Source organism: Leuciscus leuciscus, assembly GCF_965113295.1.
Source record: "Leuciscus leuciscus genome assembly, chromosome: 2".
NCBI lineage: Eukaryota > Metazoa > Chordata > Actinopteri > Cypriniformes > Leuciscidae > Leuciscus > Leuciscus leuciscus.
Window position 1 is genome coordinate 8,500,291 of NC_138726.1, and position 19,677 is coordinate 8,519,967.

Consider the following 19,677-nt stretch of genomic DNA (forward strand, 5'->3'; position numbering starts at 1 on the left):
AACACATGAACAGCCATAGCAGAGCCTGCAAAGTGTCATAAGAGACTGCGTTAAATTACCTCATGTCTCAAAGAACATAATATTACAATAATAATGAATGTAAACAACTAACAGAGCTCTTACTTGCACCACCTGACTGCTGCAGATTCATTTTAGTGTTGATAGTGTTGACATAGAATCGCATAAATCTGAGTCTGAGGACCTGAGGACTTACATAATTGCATTCGGACCAAAAGCAATGATTGGACGAAAATGTTTTGGTCCTGAGACTAACACAGATGATATATATAATTTTTTTAATATTTAGACCACTTCTGTTATTGATTGCTATCAGGATGTGAAGAGAGTTTCAACCAGAATCACAAAAAGTGTTTATAAAAAAAAAAAAAAAATGCCTACCCTACCTTTAAATATTGACAGTTGATTTCTAGTTCCCTGGAAAACTGTCTGTCGCCACTTGACTTATTGAATCAAGCCATATTAGCAGGGAAACGTCAGAAAGATCAGTGTGCATTAAGATGCTGGCAACAGCTACTGGCAATGCATTATATTTTGTGTGTGTGTGTGTGTGTGTGTGTTGGGGAAACTGCTCTAATTGGACCTGTTTACTGCACTGGCACACAGAGAGTTCTGGGTTTAGGTCTCGAGTGGGCGGGAGGAGGCGAACACTCTAAATGCACTGGATCACGAGCAAGTCACTGATTGCAATTTCTTCCTCTCTTTCCTTTCCCTTTTCTTTCTTCCCTTCTGATCAGCCTGGTTTAATAGTCTCACAGGAGCACATCTATCTAACGGTAATGTGAGAGTCAAGCCGAACTACATAACAAGCTAACTTGTCCAAAAGTCCTCATTACACATAAACATTACATAATTAAATGCAAGCCATCAATAGTTAGATGCTTAAAAAAAACGGAAGGTTAATTCTTCAATCGATAATGAGTCGCTCAGGAAGTCTGTAATGGGTTTATTTCAGCAAATATGAGGATATACAGAGAACAGCCATAAATAAAAAATATTACATTTTTGAAAAGAAAACCTTCAGTGTAATTGGCAAAATCTTTTAGTGTATCTTAAAAGTTCAAGTTTTCTTATTGATATTTAGATATATCTACACACAGACACAAAGACACACACACACACACACAAATGTGAGCATAATTATCCTAAATGTGAACAGTTTCAAAAATGTTCCACGAACGATTTATAAAACGTCTGCATTCACAAAATGTTCTTAAATGTGTTCAAGCGCATCAGCTCCACCGTCAGAATGCCTGCAGATATCTCCAGAAAAACTACGCACTCGCACTCACCATCAATTGCCAAGGAAATACAAGCATTCTCTCGAAAAAAGGCAGTTTCTGTACAACATATTTGTATAGGCATTTATTATTTTAATAAATTTTTTTTCAGGATAACATTAACCCTTAAACACATACCTTGAGTCTTTATTGGCCCGGGACGTCATTCACTGCCCTCGCCCTCATTCATTATTTTACAGTTAGACATTAACCTTTTTAGTATTCCTCAATCTATTCATTATTAACAATATGACAGGAAAAAAAGTGTATAGGGTCGCTTGTGACCAGAAGTATGTAATAGTGTAAGTCTTTTTTTTTTCTGCGCAACAATAATTGAACTTCTGATGACTCAATAAGTACTATTCAACTTTATTCCTGAAGGTAGCCATGTCTGATACACAACAATGATGTGATATTTCACTCATAATTATCGCAGGCATTAAACAAAAGAATACTCAAGTATCATCAGCAAAACTTGAAATGGCTCAGCAAGCCTAGAAATCTAGACGCAGCCTAGCAGCAGCAAAATTTATTTTGCAGCCAGTGTGGTCTAGCAACTCTCCGTTGACTTTCGAGCTGGAAAAACCAAACTCAGGTCAGGCCAATCACATCGTGTATAGAGTAGGCGGGGCGGGCTTAACATAATGACGACAGAGTTGCGACAGTTCCCTGCTACTTGAAAACAAAGAATGGCTGCTGCTGCTGCTGGTGAACAGCGGTCTTTCGAATCGGCTTTGGCCGCAACTCTGGAGGACTTGGAGTTAAGCTTTTCTCTGAGAAAAGAGCAAAGAACGGCACTTAAGTCATTTTAAAAAAAGGAAGATTTGTTCTGAGTTTTGCCGACTGGATACGGCAAAAGTTTAATATACCAACTAGCCTTCTTCGTTGCTCTGATTGGTTGTAGCGCTATCCTATTGCGTGCAGAGGGATTTTGAGAGACAACCGTTTATCCCCCCCCTCGGATTGAGCCGTGCCAATGGTGAGTTGCCAGACCTAACATCTTGATGTAGGTCTGGCTTGCCAGGCTACTGCAGAGCAAGTTCTGTACGCAATCAAATATTAGTCACCGTCACTTGATGGTGGATCTGGTGAAGGATCTGGTGAAGAAGCTGTCAGCGACCAAAATACTGATTTGACATTGAAAATGACAGTTTTGAGAATATGTTTTAGACGGGGAATATGAACTAGATGCTGGTTGTACTGAGGAAATGAACTCTGACGATGACAGTGATGAAAGCATCTGATAAAATGTAACCCTTTCAAGTTCCATAAGGTAACGAAATATGCTTTATTTTATGATTTTGTAATTGTTATTACAACATCAGGAGACTTTTATAACATTGTGACAGTTAGAGATCCATCCGGGTTAGATTTAGATCCGGGGTTGGTAAAGAGCCGAATATGTAATAATGATTGGCGAAACATTCATGCATTTAAGGGTTAATATAAATTAGTTCATTTTAGTGATGCAATTGTTAAAAAGCAGTTAAAATGTTGTGCATTAGCTTTTTTATCTTACATTTTTATAAACAATGTTTAATTAAATGAATTACTTGTATAAAAGCGCCAAAAAGTTTGTACGCATGATCTTCCATTGGTCAGCCATGATATTTTCACATCGATTTCTGTCACTATAAATCACAGTTTGTTCCTCATTTTTGACGTAGGATAAAATCCATGATATTTAGGATCAATCCAATAATACATGCCTGTTATCAACGAGCCCCCTGATTCTTATTGCACGAAGATGTCGTGAACGTTATAGGGAGAACGGAGATGTTGGTGGTTGCCTCAGCAACAGTACACAAGGTTAGAGGACACAAGTGTCAGCTGTGACTAGTGATGTCTGCGGTAAGTGTGTGTGTAGGTTAAGGCTGGTGATGTGAGCTATGGGTGTGAATGCTGAGTGATGCTGTTCCTCTAGATGACCTTTCTACCTGTAACCCAAACGTCTGCTATCACCACCGTCCTCCGTGTGCCGGGGCCCGTGGTGAATCGACACTGGGGCCGGCGCCCAGAGACTCATCCATAATTCCTGATGAGCGTAATGCCATCTCCACTTCATAATTATGTGCTATTCCTCCACCTCCAGCTCAGCCAATGAGACCCGCAGTCGCACACTGCCCTAATGAGCTGTTTCGGCGTTCAGGGTGGGTATGGACTGCAGAAATGAGCGGAACGGTAAAAGCAGAGTAGGACTTTTAGAGAAATGGGAGATAAAACGTTGTAATGTACAAAAGGTGGCTGGGGCTGGGGGAGGTTTACTATAAAAAAAAAAATGGCCATACAAATCTAATAAAAATCCCGCAGCATTCTTCATGGCGGCCATTTTCCCGAACTCTATTATTAGTCTTTTTTTGATTCCGTTCTGGCAGCGGGCCACACACAGGCTCATAACAAAGTGGCGACCTAATGTGTCGCGAAGCGGTTCAAGAGGTGGACGGCGGAGGCCAGGCGGAAGAGCCGCTCTCTGTAAAGACCTGACACAACAGAGAAAAAGAGGGCCATTAAAATCAGACTCCCTAATAAATGCAGCGCCACTAAAAAATAATGGTCGGCTTGTCATGAGGGTCAGTCTCGTTTGCGAGCTCCGCGCAACCTTATTCTCCACGTTAATTTTCCGTTCCGGGGTGGCGTCGGCCTCCATGGATAAAAACACACTACATAAGAGAGTAAATAACAATATCCTGCTTCTCATCTGTAAATGGTCAATTAGTACAGACACTTTTTGTTTTAAATGTTCCATCTTTTATTGCTATTGAAATGTCAGAGTCTTATTTAGCTGTGAGATGAATAATAAATAAGGCGTAATTACGGCCCTAAACGAGCTGCATGGGTCAGTCTCTCTCTCTCTCCCTAATTAGATCTTGTAATTAGTTTTTCTGATAGATCAGGGAGGTCTGAGGGGCCCTAGTAAGTGCGTGAGGGGTGAGACAACTTTGTACAGCCCCCCGTGTGCTGTTCATTAACGCCATAGCTGTGGGTGAAGCTCTTTTATGACCCCCTCCTCCCCTTCCCGCAAAGACATGACCAACCGGAGCTCATTTATAGCCTCAGATATGATTTTAGCAACTAATGGTGACAGTGTATTGCTTTTTTGCAAGACTAGCTATGCAAAAATACACAGTAAAAAAGATTTTTAGAAGTTGTAAATAAAACCGAAGATTACTGAAATGCGTTTTACAAGATAGGGTTGTTGCCAGGTTGGTTTTTTAGCATGTTGCTATGCAGTTGTTAGGGTGTTAAGGATGGCTTCTCACGATCCTCAGACAAAAATCGGCAGTTTGATTGCTTATAATTGCACAACACTCTTAAAAGGTATCACACATGGACATCAAGTCATAACTACCTGTGGGAATCTCTGCACTTTCTTTAAGCCCCAAACTTTTAGAGCTGAGGAATGAGTAAATTACAGAATCAGGCCAGAAGCTATTCTTATTGATCATGATACATTGTTATTGTGTATATTGACAGAATCATGAATGCACACCGATGTTTACGTTTATTTGTTTGTTTAAGATGGGTGATTTGATTCTAATGGATGCTGAAAATTCAGTTTGGCAATGCAGGAATAAATTACATTTTAAAATGTATTAATACCAAAGAATATAATATTTCAGTACTGTATTTCTAATCAAATAAATGCAGCCTTAGTGAGCTTAAGAGTCTTCTTCCAAACTTTTGACCGGTAGTGTAGTTGTTTAGTTTTGTTAACTAAAAATAGCAGGAAAATGATAAAAATAAATAAATAAAAATAAAAGTTATTTAGCTGTATTTTGGGGAGACTTGACCAAACCACATTTCCCATCATTCTCTGTGCCAAAAAAAAACTGTTCTCCCTTCTTTTTTTCTGTATTAAAACTAAAAAGCTTCCATCTTTTTCAATTCTCAAAGACAATACAATATTTTATATAATAATATTTTGCTATTTACACTAAAATGTACCTTGACAGCAGCAAAGGTGTTTTGCAATACAACATGAACACAATAAGTACACTGTACCAAATAATTATCTTTTTGTTGTTGTTGTTGTTGTTGACAAGTACATAGCATTTAAAGACACCTAAAATAAAGTGGGACCATTGTAATTTTTTTTATAATATATATTATTATATTTATAAATGCACTTTATTTTTCCAGTACATGCACTTCCAATGTACTTACAGTGTACTTACCCACACAAGTACTGAGTAATGTAAGGCAACTATATGGGTTAATAAAGTGCTACTATTATATTATATTATGTTATTATATTGTTTTGTATTAACACCTAAAAGTTTATTGTCTTTGTCCAGAAATGAAAAAGAAAAGGAAAAGTCAATTTACTCTGACTTAAATTATGGATGGAGAAATGTAAGCAGGAACTTCCTAGGAGGACTTGAATGCAAAATTAATAGTTTGTGTTAAGGGCTTCAAAAAGCTAAAGTATAAGTAATAGTAAAAGTGACGAGTGTATTTGGAAGAACTCTTAACAAGCTGATAGTTGAAGGGAAATTGAGTGCATAGAAACAGAAACAAACAGGACACACATTGAGATGCATGAAGGGAGTATTAGGCAGACAAAGAAATAGAAAGGCAAAACGACAATTAACTTGAGAGCCCTAGGTCAACAGCACTAACTAAACGTGTCCTGCTGTGGGAAATAAAACAGCGAGACGCACGTTTGAGGCTGTGGCTTTATACGGATCTGGTCTGGGCTGGTAAAAATGTCTGCCCAGTTCTAATTATAGAAAGCCTTACACACTTCAAGAAGACACACACATATACACACACCCCCAACACCTTTCCCTTTTTCCCCTTTCTCTCTCTCTCTTTGCACCTCTCTGTTGGCCAGGCTACACTAGACATCTCTCCCTAATCAGCAGGCTCACCGCACAGACCCGTTGCCATAGTAATATGCTGGCTGGTCGACATGGCAACCGCTCTGAGGTCCACTATTAAAATGATGAGAGAGGGAGCGAGAGAGACTGTCCAAGATAGCGCAGGGGCATAGAAATATGAGCGAAGGAGGGAAAACAGCAAAGAAAAACGAATAGAAGAAGAGGGGATTCGTGGGGAGGGAACGGAGGAACGCCGCACACGCCATTGTGTTCACACATCCTGATACAATGTGTCGAAACAATGCCATTAAGCTAATGCATGACGTCAGTGGATTTACAGCGAGCACATATAAATTCATACACATGAGACATGCCTGTGCACTCTCCTCTTAATCTAGAGAAAGGGATCGTAAACTAATATAGCGTTTTATTTCGCTGCTTAGGTCATTATTGCCTGTATACTTCAGACACACCTGTAGTATGAATTAATATTTATGAAATATAAAGTGTTTTTTATAGACTGCAGGACCATTATCATTATAAGCCGCGATATATGGGTGATCAAAATGACGTGAGGGTTGCTGGTCTCAAAGTCACCATCAAAATCATTAAATCAGACTCAAAGAAACAGCTAAAGAAAGAATGAAGTTCAATACAAATGAAGGTCTATCCATACCATATGTGGCATATTGTCATATATGAAACATTTCAATAAATTATTATTTTTAAACTTGAAATGAGAATTTTTCAAAATATATGTTTATATAAATACACATAAATAGATTTTTCTTGTTATAAAAATTGGAATTTACAATTTTGTATTTCAAGTATTTAATTTTGGTAACACTTTACAATAAGGTTCATTAGTTAACATTAGTTCATGTATTAAGTAACATGAACTAACAATGAGCAATACATTTGTTACAGTATTTATTAATCTTTGTTAATGTTAGTTAATAAAAATACAACTGTTCATAGTTAGTTCATGTTAGTTCACAGTGCATTAACTAATGTTAACAAATACAACCTTTGATTTTAATAACGTATTAGTAAATGATGAAATTAATGTGAACTAAGATTAATAAATGCTGAAAAAGTATTGTTCATTCTTAGGTCATGTTAACTAAGGTAGTTAACTAATGTTAACTAATGAACCTTATTGTAAAGTGCTACCTTATTTTTTTACTATTGCAATACTTAATATCAAGTAAAAAAAAAAAAATTTGTGTAATTCATAAAATAAGCATCTACTGTGTCATTTTATTTATATTAAGACACTTGAAGGGATCGTTCACCCAAAAATGAAAATTCTGTCATTAATTACCCTCATGTCGTTCCAAACCTGTAAGACTTTTGTTCATTCTCAGAATCTTTTTGATGAAATCGGAGAACTTTCTGTCCCTCCATTGACAGCTACGCAACTACCACTTTGATGCTTCACAAAGTTCATAATGGGATTGTAAAACTAATCCATATGAATTGAGTGGTTTAGTCCACATTTTCTGAAGAGACTCGACTAACTAGAACTAGAATGCTTGTCATATTTCCCGAAAAGTGTATGTCTACTTAATTAAAGCTGCAATGATATCTGTCTACAGAGGAACATACTCAAATTTATTCTATTTTATGAGAAATTCATTTGATTTTTAACTTTTACACATGTGGGACCCCAAACATAAAACAAAGTCAATTTGAACAGAACATGAGGTTTAATTCATCAGGGTATCGGTCTGACTTCCTCTTTTTCCAACTCTTTGTTTATCTGTCTGTCTCTGTCCCTCTGCATCCTGTCTTATCTTCCTCTCCCTCTTCTGTACCGGTTCCACTCATTCACTTTCTCTCCCCTTCTGTCCGGTCGTGTCTATCTCTTCCTCATAAAAGTCATGTCACAATGAGTGGATGCCACTCGGGCTTCAAACACACTCAGGCAGTTTGTGTCAGCGCACGTGACATTCCAGACAGGGTCTGTCTCATTGAGCCGGGTTTTATGAACGATGTCTCATTGATGTCCCTCTGTCCTCTCACATTACCACACTAGTGCACCATTCACTGACAATTACAATGAGTTTAAACAGAGTAAGAAAGTGCGTCATTCTCTTAATGCAATTACAGGATGTGTGCGCACAGAAAACACACACACAAACATGTTTTTGTGTGCTACAGGGTAAGAGAGCAAGTGGAAAATGTTCATTTATCATGCCTACCCTCACCTCACCCAATCTGAGACTGGAACAAAAGTTTAATTCATCAAGATAACCTATATGTAGAAATACAGAATTTGGACACTTCACTTCAAATGTATGAATGCCGATTAAAAAAATAAATACAAATTATTTAATAAAAGAGAGCATGACTCTGGAAAAACAGACTTTAAAAATAGACATTCAATTCATAATTCATAGGAAAATTGCAATTTTGATATATCTTCATTCATCCATCAGACTGTTTACATCGTCCTACATTAGCATATGATGTAAATAGGTCATTTTTCTTTCGTTTCCTGTATAATTTTTTGTTTTTTTTGTTTTACATTGTCTGCTTTTGGCTCAGAAACATTCAATTAAGCACTAAGTTTTGAGCATCATAGTGGTAATAATGACACCAAACAGACTTTTCACAGGAAATTGTTTTTTGCAAATGAGTGTGTTTAAATTGGATTGCAATGTATGAAGTGGTTTGCAGAATAATTTTGAATTGGATTGCAAAACTTCTAAACATCTAAATATGATGCATGCCGGTAAATATCATTAAGCTTGCGTTTAAAGAGACTTGGTAGGAGGTACTTTGGTGCTCCAAATGAAGTGTGGTACTTGGCTTTAAAAGTCTGCAAATCATTGATATAATGCAATGGAACGTTTTACAGTACGGCATAAGTTTCCAAATACTTTTTAGGGTCACTGTACACACAACATTTTTGACCTGCGTTTCCATTTAAAACTTCCAGAGATGGTTCTTTAGAGCCGTTTGGAATCTTTCTTAAATTTCAGACTGTAAGTGTGCCTCACTTCATTCACAGTCTGAATCCAGCAATAACCAGTGCTGGCTGAACAATTAAAATGGTACGGGACTCATTGCCAATTTCAGATCTGAAGATAGGTGAGATATCAAGGGCCCTGTTTACACCTGGTATTATGATGCGTTTTGGTCGATGTATAAATGTATACAGGTTTTTTTTTCCAGATCTTTTGATCTAATGGACCAAATAAGCTTGTGCAATTTACATGTGAACGCGACCAGAGATGACGGAAAAACATACGGAGAGCATCAGCTTTTATTAGAATGGCGAGAGAATGTTGTGCTTGGTGCGTTTTTCATCCTCAAACTAAACTTGGGTCTCCAGCCAAGAAAGTTTAAATCCAGTCTGGCTAGTGCACTTCCTATAATGTTTATACGTTAGATCAGTAGGCGGAGAGTAGACAGTCTTTTGTGGCTATTTAACACATTCGACCACATGACCGTTTACACTACGAAAGCAGTCCGGTTTTTTCAAATACCTCTGGGAGTGGTCGAAAGTGGACAAGCTCAAAACGTTTTAGACCCCGTTTACACCTGTATTCAGCGTCGTCCACTTGTGATCCGATCGACCAAAACGCATCTTAATACCAGAAGTAAACAGGGCCAAGATGTGCATCTGGTAGAGTGGTCTTAATCGGACATTGTGCATGTATCAAGCATTGCACTGGAGCATGACTACCGGGACATAGTTCACGTAAAACAGGTATGCACATGCATGAAAACGTGCACACACATGAGCATACCCTTTCAGTCAACTGCCGCTTGCACACATAAGTGTATGTGAGCCCAGAGTGATATCTTTTGTTCGACGTGGGGCCCCATAATTAGTATTGATCAGCCCATTATGGTGTATTAGCCTCCAATTGGATTTCCCTAAGTTTAAAGTCAAGTTCATTGGCTGGCAAGTGACAGCAGTTTAAGTGAGACATTGAGCACCCCACCAGGCCATAGAACAATGGAGAACTGTTTCAGACAAGAGCCATCAAGCCACGGGCAAACCATTACACTACAGAGAACAGAGCGGATCACGCTAACAATAGCCTCAAATACAAAATTCCATCTATTTCCCTGATAGATGGCGGCGGGATGGTAAACTGATTTGAGACTAAACCATTAATGCTTCTGAAGAATGCATCAAAGTCAGGAATAAATGAAATAGGAAGAGGAGACGGGAAAAGACAGAATGTATCCGCCACTGTGTAAGCGTTTCACACGCCTTCTGTTCTCCGTCAGCGGCCTTCTGTCGAAATGAGATTTGACGTTCTCCAGCTTTGAGAACAGCTCCATCTGCACTGCCTCGGTGCGGCAAACCGCTGCCTCGCAGACCCCCGTTCGGAAGGGGATCGTGTTTGTACAGATTCAATTAGAAAGTGCAAACAAAGGAAGCCTTTGACAGACTGCCGTAATACAAAAGCTTAGCAAGGCCTGAGAAAGCATCCTATTCATTAACGCCCTCAAGTATTTAATAACTTGCCCGGCTCTGCTACGCAAAGATGGATATACAGATCGGGACAGATAAGGGAGGCGACAGAAAGACCAGGAGAAAGCAGACAGACATGGACTGTTGATTACACTCTGCTGCCTGGTCACATGACCACTCCACCACAACTATAAGGAATTACTGTATTCGCTGGTCTAGCTGGTCCCTGTGGAGTAATAGAGGAACAAACTAAAGACAATGACAGGGTCCCCTCCGGTGCGCACAACCCACCCCAATTAGGCCCCAGCTGGGCCTTTCTATCCAACCAGGCCTTGCTAAGCCTGCTACACTCCCAATTAAAGGGGGCCCAATTTGTCAGATCCCCAAGTCCTCACAACTCGCCACCCTACAGTGTCCTCCACCCCTGCGCCCAGGTATCGGTCTTCATTTAGAGCTTGGTGCTCAGCATTAAATGGAAATCAATGGTGTAAGTTTAGCAAAGAGTTAATTACTGCTGGGCCTCCGATTGATCCGGGCCCCGAGTGTTGGCAGCAGAGAGGGGCCATTTGTCTCATTCATCTGCCATTAAAAATGAGACTATAGGAGGAGGAAGAGATGGAGATACAGAGCGTAAAAGAGGAGGGGGATAGTGGGAATGGTGCATTTGATAGTATAATCATGGCAGCGTGAATGTGTTCTATTTCTTTAACACAAAAGTTTGCAGATATATACCTAACAAAACAAATCAGAGAAATTGGCTTTTCTAGGTTGCTCTAATAGGGGTATTTAAAATCAAAATGTGATGGCAGTGAAGGGTGAACTTTTATCTCACTGACTCAATACTAGTCCTGTCAAATTCACCATAATGGCTTTTATTACAGGACATGGTGCCAGTTTTAGTAAACAAATGCCTACTGCAAAAAGAGAACAGAAAATGTTACTCATAAATTGGATGTACATATCTAGAATAGCAACTATGAAACCGGTATCAGTGCAATGTTCTGTATAGGTGCTATTTCCAGTGTTTATCTAGTGATTAAACGAAGAATTGATTAGTTTTCTTTTAAATAAATGGACGGACAAATTCTATGAATATTCAGGACTTCGGTACATCCTGTTTTCACAAAGATATAGAGCGAAGGTCCATATTTAATTATACGAGCAGATCTGAATTGCACACCATAATGCATTACAGCAGCTGGCCTGCTTTCCTTGTGAATTTTGTGAATGTGCCGTTCCCTGTTTTGAAGCATCCTTCCAATTAAAAACGTCCTTGAGCTGCTGCTGCTCCACGGCCTTTGGCTGATTGCTGAGTAGAGTCCGAGCAGTGCATGCAATCAGCGCCACGAGGAGCAAGACGCTGAGTGAAAAAAGTGCAAATACACATGTCCTGTAAAACAGGGATCTTTGAGTGCGCGCACGCTCAGGTTTGGGGGTTGGGGCTGGACTCCTGTTCTGCAATTACAGCCCATCCTGCGTGGGCCCCTTCAGTCCAACACTTAAGGGTTGCTGTGATTCCTGACAGAGAAGGTTATTAGTTTTTATTGAAGGAAATAGGTGCTGGGCGGCTTGAAATGGTGCAGTAATGTGAGGGGGGATGGAGGGGGTCCTCCTGACCCTGCTCTCCCTTGGGTCCTATAGAGTCGGCTGAATGTCAGACACGTTGAGCCCATCACGCCATTCACGATTCTTCTCCAGCGTCCCCCATTCCTCGGGGTCAGCGTACCTCTCGATGGCCTTGAACTCAACCTAACTAACCCTTCCACCACCACCCTCTCTTTCTTTCTTCAGTCCCTCTTCATTCCTGGAAACCTTTTGGCTTTGACATTTTCAGCTTCTGTCAGCCCCTCATTACGTCTCGGCCCTGTCACTTTACTAATCAATACGTCTGCATTCATTAATTAGCCCTTCTTACAGGGATGTACAGGTTTTTTAATCAGAAAACTCTGTCTTTTAAAAACTCTTGGCCATTCTGAAAGTGACTTTTTATCTTACCACTGGGGGAAGCCATGTTGTGCAGGACAGGGTAACTTTTATTCATGCACCACCAAAATGTGGCAATTTTGCTATATTAATGTTTTTGAATGATGCAACATACTGAAGTGTACTCAATATTTTATACTGTATGTATATACAACATCTTTATTATATTTTTGAACCCCACCACTAAACACTCCTCAACAATAACAACAACAACAAACACTAACAAGACAGATGCTCACACTCAATCCTTTAAAAAAAAGCACCAAAAATGTATTCAATTCAATTTCAAGTCTTATACAGCTATAGATGTGTATGAATAACTGCAAGTAGTAATTACTGCAAATCATACCCACACAACTCTTTTTCAAAATGATGTTAAAAACTTGCCATGTCAATCAGACACAAGGTGTAAGAGAAATACATGTGACATCACTGATGTCAAACTAACAGAACGTTTCTGGAAGCGGTAAATGCTTGAATGAGTGTGACCGAGACTTGCAATATGGCCAATTTTAAAATACTTTTATGATTTAATAAAGCTGTCAGCCATGGGAAATATATACAATAAGCTATATACAATAAGATTAAAAAGCATTTTTTTTTATTATATGGATTATGGATGCATTAACTGTACATTTGTGTGTTCATTTCCCTGTTCATCTGGGCTAGAAAATAACTAATTACATAAAAGACACTGCCCTCTACATGTCTTCACTTCACTCTAAACAACTACTTTTGTTTGTAGCTTGTAAAATAGCTACCCTTTAAATTTACTATTTAAAAAAAGGTAGCTACATTTTACGGTAGTTTGACTATTTTGGCTCTCTAGCTTGTCGATCAACAAACTAAATTTACATTTATATATTTAGCAGACACTTTTATCCAAAGTGACTTACAAATGAGCAACATGACAAGCGATTTCCCCCCCCCCCCCACAATATTCATAATACACAAAGCCAGGCTTAGTAAAAAAATGTATTAGAAAATTTTTTATAAAAATAGATACTTCACAAATGTCAAGCTTCTTCCCCAACACATGCAGAGTAAAAGTGGACCCAGAAACACAAGCTTTTTTTCCCAAAAGCATCCGAACTGAGTGTTTGCCTTGCACCCTGTAATGACCATTCCTCTATGTCTCCTCACGTGTGTGTGTGTGCGCGTAAAACAGACCAAAAGGGGACGTAGAAGGCCATATTTGCCTTTGCACAGCAGTCGGTGGTGTGTGTACACTGTGGTGTGTGACGTTAGTTCAGCATGTGTAAGCTATGATGTGTCTATGCTGCTGCTGATGAAGTGAAGTGTACACGTCTGTGTCCAGAGAGCACGTCCATGTGGCAGCCATCTTGTATCCATCTTGTTTCCTTTCTGATACAGAAGATCAAGTAAGTGTGAGTGATCAAACAATACATGTGCATGCTTAATGTGTGTATGTGGGTGTTGCCTGCTGTGCTCATTAGTATTCTAGGCAGGTGCCTCTGCCACTGACTCTCTGCTCAACCAATAATAATGGCCTGATGGGAGTCTGATGGCCACAAGGCTTTCTCATGTGCACACACACCGTAAAACACACACGTACACATATGCATCCGAAATATAATTCACAAACCAGTCCACATTTGATTTACACAGCCGCTATAGACAATAGATGGTGTATAATGATATATAGTTTCTAAGGTTATATATAGTTACTAAAAACTAACATTTTTGACCATTTATTTATAGTGACAGCCGGTGTTGGGGGTAACGCATTACAAGTAATGCAAGTTACGTAATCGGATTACTTTTTCAAGTAACTAGTAAAGTAACACATTACTTTTAAATTTACAAGAAAATATCTGAGTTGCTTTTTCAGATAAGTAATCTAAGTTACTTTGTTTTCCCATGTATTGGCTGACAGCTCACCTGTCCCCATGTTGAGAGAAATCCGGAGTAAGTGCAGAGACGTTGTGTGTGCTCTGTGAACATGATGGTTATTGTAGTTCTAGACTAATGTGAGCATGCATTTACTCATCTCACTTGCACAAAAACAGATTCAGTATTCCTCAAAATAAAATAAAAACAATGAAATTAAATTAAATGCAAACTCAGATTATTACACAAACTTGCAATAATTAAATGTTGAATTACATAAATATACTTTATGTATTTAATCTCACTTTATTAACCACTGTCGTTGCTGCTGACCTTCGATGAACCAATTCAAAAATACTAATAGCCTAAATGCGGGTCATCGAATGCCCATTTTCCACAAGTTGGTATGATTCTTTAGGATGTTCATGTAAAGTTACTTTGGTTAAAATTCCTCATTGGTTATGTAAAAATACACACTTTTTACCTCCTCAAAAACAGCTTTGTTCGCAGTGACCTGTTTTCGGTGCATGTCTCTTTAAATGATAATGAGCAACTGCTCACAAAGAAACATTTATATGCAAACATCATATAAAAGTGAATTTTGCATCCGATGACCCCTTTAAGCCTGAGGCTTTTTCACTTCACTTTTGGGGTGAAAGGGCCTTTACATTTGCCAAAAAAATTACTTTTTTTGTTATTGAAAACAAACAAACAAGCCCAGCCCACATGAGAAAAAGTAACGCAAAAGTAACGTAACGTACTTTCCATAAAAAGTAACTAAGTAACGTAATTAGTTACTATTTTAGGTAGAAATGCAATATAGCACTGCACTACTTAAAGTAACTTTCCCCAACACTGGTGACAGCAGAGCGATGATGAGAAATAATGGATGAATGGTATGGGTAAATGATGCAAGCTAGATACAAATACAATATGCCCACATAAGCACCACAGATCAACGTATCTAACGTATGCTTCTTGCACATCTTGCAGCACTTTCAAAGTGAAATGTGCAGTGAATGGCATTAAAAGTGCATTCCGTTTTCTCAGAAACAGATGCTTCTGGCAACATTTTATCAGACTGGTTGTAGTACGTATCATGGCTGTTCGGAAAGTAAATGTCCAATGAGTGCCGCTAAAAGGTTAATGATCTATCGCATTCAAAAGTAACTTACCACCTACACTAAACCTAACCTATAGTGTTAACAAAAGCAAAAGTGAGTTAAAACACATTTATGAAGCAACCATGCCATTTTAGCTTGCTTCTCAAAGTCTTTGCTCTTTCGTCGAACCGCGCTTCACTGGATTTGTACCTGAGTGCTCACAAGTAAAGTGATGTACCAGGTAAACTACCGAGCAAGTTTACTATGTCAGAAAAGCCATACATATGGAGCTGGTTATGTCATGCAAACGTCAAACTGTATTAGTTTAAAAATCACGCAACTATGGTAATAGAGTTTGAGGTTATAAACATAGTATTGTGGAAGGAATTACATTTTTAAAAAAGTATTTATTAATTGATAATCTGCGCCTGAAATCATAATTTTTGTGGAAAAGAAATAAAAGTTGTCGCCCTTTTACTGCCACTAGTGTTCTATTCAGTGGGAAACTGTAGTAAATTTTAGGTACGTTTTTGAAGTTATATAAAAATAAAATAAAAAGACTATGTTTGAAAGTATCAGAGCACAGCCGCTCCAAGTCTCTGGCAACACGATTTTCTGTCAATCATACATTTTATAATTTGAAAATTAAATTCTAAATCCTAAATCAGTATAACATAACATCAAATAAAACCAGTGGACAAAAACAATGGACTGCGATAATAGATACAATTTTGGCATTTTGGGGTGGTGCTTTTTCCTCGATTCCTCTTGGGACACAATTTGATCAATTTATTCATCCTACAGAGTTATTGAGTAAGCAATTAAACAAGAGGGTTGGCTCCTTTTCGCTCTCCGCTGAAGTTGCCGCAGTCATTCGGACTGTTTAATTGCCTTTTCCACAAGCGACGCAAGTGAACCGCTGCCCCTCTTAGCTGATGGGCAGGAAGTGAAGAGAGGAGAAAATGAATGTCACTACACAGCTTGTAAATTAAAACAAGGCCGACAACAGGCTCTAACTTAACCAAGGAGAAGATTGGCCTGTGTCTGGAGTATTACTACTCATTTAGAATCCCTGCCCACCGCAAAAACCTTATTAGTGTGTGGTGTGTTGTACTAAGTGAGTGTGTTATTAAAACTCTGAAGTATTTCTTCCTAAAACCAGCTCCAAATACAGAAAGAAGGGGCCAAACGCAACAAAACTTGCACAAAATGTCTGTAGCTTTATCTCCATGCGCTGTGTCTTTGTCTTTATGCTCTCTCTCTTTTTGACCGCAGGCTAAGTGAGTGCCGGGCCGGGCCGGGCTCCCTCAGTGGCGGCTAATGTTCCTGACCCAGCACTCCCTGAGCCACCTCCAGCCCTCCAGGCCTTTGAAGGGCCGGCCCGCTCTAAGGTCTCCTGACGGCTGGTGAGGAAATTTGCAGGAACAACTGGAAGAGGCCTGTGTTTATTCAGCTCCCTTTAATGAGGAGAGAGAGGGATTATCACTGGCCTGGATCTCCCCTGAAACGAGAAGGAGGGGAAAAAAACAAAACAGAAAAAAAGGAAAACGAAAGAGAATACGGCCGCTCCACATGTTGTTCTACCTCTGACCACTCCAGCAGATTTTCGACACAAGTGAAGGAGAGAGGGAAAGGGAGGAGGGGGGGAAAGGAGAGAAGGGCCTGCTGTGCCTGTGTATTTCTACTTTCACATCCAGATGTTCCTATTGCAAAGCCAGTAGTGAGGAGAGAGAGAGAGTATTAGGACATGGTTTGGCTGGTTTGGGTTGAAGAAGGTGGTGGTCTAACACCCTCATGGTGCTGTTTATCACATGGTGCTATCTGAAGGGAAACGGGGGCTTCCTGAGTCAGTTATACTAGCTGAAATGTATTATTATTGCAGTGTTTTACACATAGTTTTATTGTGATTGTAACTGAAGCAAAGAATGGTGTAAGTTGGCGTAAAGATCCCTCACGTGAAGTGCTAATCTCACAGCAAAGACCAAAATTATTTCTTCATGTGTGAGGATTAAGTTTAAAGCGCAATGCATCAGAGGTTATGGAAAACTTTCATGGGGTCATACACCTCAGGGCTGCGTAAAATTCAAAACTGTCTCTTTCAGTACACACACCTCTGGAAGTTGAATAGGAAATTAATTGGAATGAGTAGGAATTTACAGATTTGTTACTCAAAGAAATGTAACGCTATGCATTCTGGTAAATGAAGTATTCTTACAAATATATATAAATTATTATGTATCGGTATTTCTGTCTAGAAAAACTAATTAATATGTGTCTATGTATCTATGTATCCATCCATCCATCTATCTATCTATCTATCTATCTATCCATCTATCCATCTATCCATCTATCTATCTATCTATCTATCTATCTATCTATCTATCTATCTATCTATCTATCTATCTATCTATCTATCTATCTATCTATCCATCCATCCTTCTATCTATCCATCTATCCATCTATCCATCTATCCATCCATCTATCTATCTATCCATCTATCCATCTATCGACTTAAAGGCACACTATGTACGATTTTTGGATCAAAATATCCAAAAACCGCAAGAACAATGTTATATATTTTGTTGATTTGTGTACTTACATTATCCCAAATGTTTCTAAGAATGTTTAAATCCAGAGAAATAAGCAGTTTTAACCAGGACACGGACCATGTCCGTGCGTCGCCTATCAATGACATCATACCTTTGCGTGCGTTACCCTCGATTTCCGGATATATTTTGTATAAACCATGGAAACGTGTAGAAACCACGTAACGTTAATAAATCTATAATACATTACTAGTCATCCATGAATATGATTTCTGCCCGAGATCTGTTGCATTCTCCACCGGTTGTAGAGGTGAAGACAACTCCCATAATTCTGCGAAATCAGGGCGTCATCAAGCTATGCCTTTGATTTGAATAAACGACCTCTAGTGGCGAAAAATTACATAGTGTGCCTTTAATCAAATTTTATCACAAATTATTTATATATATATGAATTTCTTTTTTTTCCCTCAAAATTAAGCTATTATTTTGACACAGACATTAAAAAAATTTAAGAAAGAAAAAGAAAAACTTCATCACCCCACCCCATAATCGTTTGATTCATCTGTTTCATATTGAATGTACATCTCTAGTAGATTTAGTTGTTGACAGCAAGCTGACCGAGTTCTCTTAAACAGTGAGACAGACTGCATCAGTGGATCAATAGCAGTGTCTATTGTCCACTCATTGAGGAGGGCATTAGGACTGTTCATGCTGTATCATGCGTCCTTCACTGATGCAGGTCAGAGGTCAGGAACTTTAACCCTACAACACACAGCTTACACATGAGTCCAACTCGATCGCCAGAGGCTGTAGCCCTGAGCTGTGCTGAGCAACTGGCCCTTCCTCCACTCCAGAGTGGAAGTGCAAACAACCCACCGCTTCATAATCCACACGACAAGATCAGCCTCAGACATGCAGGATGACCTTTGGCATTTGACCTCCATCCAGTGTCTCCAAGTTCAAGGCTAGGCTGGGGTGAGATACAGATTGCTTAGAAGAAGAACTTGAAGAGCAGCCATATGGCTAGCAAAGACCCACAGACCAACATCGGTTTACAAATGAAGAGACTGTTAGCCTGTGTGTGTGTGTGTGTGTGTGTGTGTGTGTGTGTGTGTGTGTGTGTGTGTGTGTGTGTGTGTGTGTGTGTGTGTGTGTGTGTGTGTGTGTGTGTGTGTGTGTGTGTGTGTGTGTCGTTTGCTGGAAAACATGTTGCCAAAACACTTTCCTTCTCCATCTGGCTCCCCTTTGAGAGCGCAGGCCTGTTGGTTTACAAGTCTACCACTTCAGAGCCATAAAACTGCACTTGAGTGGATTAATAAATTAAAAAAAATAATAATAATAGAATGCCTCTTCATTGGTGTTGATTAGCAAAACCACATAATGTCGATATCCAATTATGTGAGATTGCCTCAACATCTGTTTTTTACACTGAAAGTGTCTTTAAAATTCTCATAAAAGAGAGGCTGATATTTATATGGTAATTACTTGCTTGCATTTAAAACAGTGGGGCTTCAATATAAAGTATTAAAAAAGCAGCACTCCTTTTAGTATCATACGTCTTAAAGGCAAAATCGTTTTTTTCAAGCAAAAGAGTGAAGAGCTTTTCCACCTTCTCCCCTTGAGGGAAACAAAATAAATCCT